The following is a 4,015-nucleotide window of genomic DNA, read 5'->3' as shown; positions in this document are numbered from 1 at the left end:
GGTGGAAAAATTTTGCTAAAATTTGTGTGACATTTCGCTGAAATTATAAGTTTTGAAACACATTTCAGTGAAATTTCAAATACGTAATTTCAAAAATACGTATAATGTAATACTTATAATGTAATATGCGCGATAAAGTAATAATAGAATTAAAAACAAATAAGTTACACAGTCTGTTAATAATAAAATTTATTTATATAAATACAAATTTCATATAAATTTTATATAAATTTTATTATTAACAGACTGTGTAATTTATTTGTTTTTATTTCTATTATTACTTTATCGCGCGTATTACATTATAAGTATTACATTATACGTATTTTTGAAATTACGTATTTGAAATTTCACTGAAATGTGTTTCAAAACTTATAATTTCAGCGAAATGTCACACAAATTTCAACAAAATTTTTCCACCAGGGTCTTTGTAATCTTCTGTAAGAATGTGATAATTAAAAAATTACTCAGGAAACAAATTCTATAATTTAAATAAATCATCAAATACTTGCATTAATATATTTACTATTGCTGCAACATTTTTCTCATAAATGTTTAATTTTTAACACACAATGCATCATAGAAGGCGTGGTTTAGAAATTTGACGGTCAAACCGATAAGCCGTGCCAAAATCGCACGAGTTTCGAGCGAATTTCGCACGGTGAAGTGGGGTGTTTATGCGTACTGCGCTCGTGCGGCTATCGTAAAAAGCTGGTACGACCGTAGCACGCATCACGTTCTTTTTTTTCAGAGCGATTCTCGTGCCATGATTGCACGACTTCATGCATAAACAGATTGAACGATGGTGCTATTAGCGCATTGAAATAGGCCACGCGATAGTAGTATCGACTGTCCGTGCCAAAATCGTAACAGATTTCTCTCCGTGTAGGGCGTTGTAAATTGCATTTTATATCTTTTTTTTTGTTCATTACATAACTAAGATAGAATAAAGCAACGCGTAAGCGCTCAATCTCACGTGTTGCTTCATTCTATCTTATGTCATGTAATAAATAAAAAAAAAATAGAATAAAATTTACAGCGTAAGTGCCCAAAGCGCGTGGACCTCATGTCTACAAACTTTATATGCTCCTAAACATCGCGGAGATGAGATGAGAAGAGTAGCGGAAGGTGGAGCTGAGTCCTGGTCTGTAATATACAAAATGCATTGATTAGAGTTGGAAAATTATAGATCATATAAACAAGAAGTACAAACGTAAAGGAAAATATATAATGATATGCATCACTAACACGAACTCTCATTATTGAAAACAGGACCGTACAAAGGGTTTTTGGGGCTCTACTGCAAAGGTAAATATGGGGTCCTACCTTTTCATAAAGTTCGTATCAAAAAAGCTTTTAAGGATTTAGAAAATTTAAGAAATCAGAATAATTAAAATTATATTTATTTATTTTATTATATATTATTATATATATGTATACTTATATATAATAATATTATGTGTATATATACACTCAGTAAAAAAAAAGCGATATAGCAGAAAAGTTGGAAAAATTTACAAAACTTTAAATGCTCATAACTCAGTAAATAACTATGATACAGAGTTGTTCAAAATACAAAAATAAAGCTTGAAGACTGTACTTTGAGATACTTCTAATGCCGATTGAGTGGCATCAATAATTTTCCAATGGCCGATGATAGAGTAAGGACCTGTAAAATTGACAAGTAAAACCTCCTGTTTCCGGAGAGGCATGGAGTAAAGCAGTTGACGCAGCTTAGTGAGATAAAAAAGGCGTGAAATTTCAAAATCTTTCCTTCTAAGCTGCAATTTCAAACAATCAATATCTTAGAATTGCTATCTTGCCTGCCCTTCTCGACGCCTATGTATGTACTTACTTGTTAGTAAATAATGAACTAAATTTAAATTAAATGCAATACATGTTTTTTTGTTAAATTATTTAATTCCATTATTTTAGTTAAATTATTGACATATTCAGCAGAAGTAGGTGATCTATAGAGATTATTTAAAAGAATTCAACGAAGAACAACTTTCTCTTTTGGTAATTTCTCGTTTCATTAAAAACAACAGAGATCCCGGGTAGAATTTTGTCGGGGCGTGCCCCACATCCATATAGGGCCTGAACAGGCATGCCCTAAAATAGGTCTGTCAACGTTGGGCTCAAATAAGCATACCTTAAAATAGGCCTGCCATCGTTGGGCCTAGAAAGGCCCTAGAAAGAAAAATTCTAGATAGAATTTCCTAAACAGGCCTTGAATGGGCATTGACGTGAGTGCCTTTAACAAGGCCTGCCATTGTTGGGCCTAGAAAGGGCCTAGGAAGGAAAATTCTAGATGGAATTTCCTAAACAGGCCTTGAATGGGCACTGACGTGTGTGCCCCTAACAGGGCCTGCCATCGTTGGGTTTAGAAAGGACCTAGAAAGGAAAAATTCTGGATGGAATTTCCTAAACAGGCTCTGAATAGGCACTGACGCGATTGCCTTTAACAAGGCCTGCCACTGTTGGGCCTAGAAAGGGCTTAGAAAGGAAAATTCTAGATGGAATTTCCTAAACAGGCCCTGAAAAGACATATGACAATGACGTGTGTGTGAGTGCCTCTAACAAGGTCTGCCATAACTGAGCCATCACATATTGCTAAACAAGAGAAATTGTAAAAATAAAAGTCATAAACAGGTGCGAAATAGGTATAAATGTGGCGGTCCAAAACATACAATCCAGGCAGGGTTTAGTTTAATCAATTTCTGAAATAGTAATATGAAGTCTTAAAGCGTTTTAGTTTGAAGTCTAAAATAAAATTCACTATAATAAGTTTGAAGTAAAACCAATATAACTATAATGATTGTGGTTCCTAAAAATAGTATTTTAGTAGAAAATTTTACACAAACAGGCTACACTTAAGTTTACATTTTTAATTTTGTTATAAAAATGTTACTTTGAAATTTTACAAATAAATCACAATTGGAAGGAACGATAACTTTAAAGGAGATAGTCAAGTGACAGTCACTTCCAAAAGTTAATTCGTGTACAAACGGTTAAACTTTTTGATGCAATGATACAGCATTGACCAATGAGATCGCTTCACGCACACACTCATTGTCCTGTACCATTCGTGTTGACAAAGATGTGGCAACGTCCTGTTTCCCAAAACATACCTATCACTGTAACTTATAATTCATATTCCAGTATTTTTACAATATTTTATCCGCATAATTCAGAAAAACACTTGTTTTGGTTATGTATGATGTATCATAATATGCCATGTGGGAGATTCCGTTCGGTTCAATCAATGAGCGACGTTGCCACATGTACGCAACCCCCTCTTCTTCTGACGAATAGCATTATTTTCATATCGCTTTTATTAAAAAAGTATGTGGCTACGAGTCACCAATTTTGTTTATATCATTGCTAACATTATTATATACAACATATCAGTTTTTTAAAAAGTTCGTAAATTCCGATCCCTTTCATATCAAATTTAATGTGCGTTTCATGACGGCATGGAATAGGACTTACATGTTAAATTCGTGAACGAAATATTTGAAACGAAATATTTCGCTTATCCTGTGGCTACGACATCTGAAATTTTAAGGAACGATTGTTATGCATACGATCAACATATGCTAATTTTTTTAGAATTTTCGTAAAATTTTCAATTTACTCGACTACCTCCTTAAACTGTTAGTGGCAACAATTATTTAAGGGGGTACTCTACTCTAAAAATTTCAAAAAATCGAAAATCTTTATCTTCGTAAGTAAAAATCCTTCATAAACGGTGCGCAAAACTTTAACGCGTTTTTCTCAAAACCATGTTTTTTGAACTGGTGCCCAAGATATCTCAAGATCTATTTGACCGATTAAGTCCGGCTTTTGCGTACATCCTCAGCAGATGTGCCGCTATAGCCGGAACTAGAATTAAGTAAAAAAAAATTTTTTTACGATTTTGACAACCTTCGAAAGATAAGAAAATTCATACTAAATTTTCAAAGTGCCGCCATTTTTTTAATTTTCTATTTTTTTATTCCATTCTAGTTCCTGCTAC

Source organism: Trachymyrmex cornetzi, unplaced genomic scaffold, assembly GCF_001594075.2.
Source record: "Trachymyrmex cornetzi isolate Tcor2-1 unplaced genomic scaffold, Tcor1.1 scaffold1480, whole genome shotgun sequence".
Taxonomy (NCBI): Eukaryota; Metazoa; Arthropoda; class Insecta; order Hymenoptera; family Formicidae; genus Trachymyrmex; species Trachymyrmex cornetzi.
The sequence above is the reverse complement of the archived record's forward strand: the minus strand, read 5'-3'. Positions refer to the sequence as shown.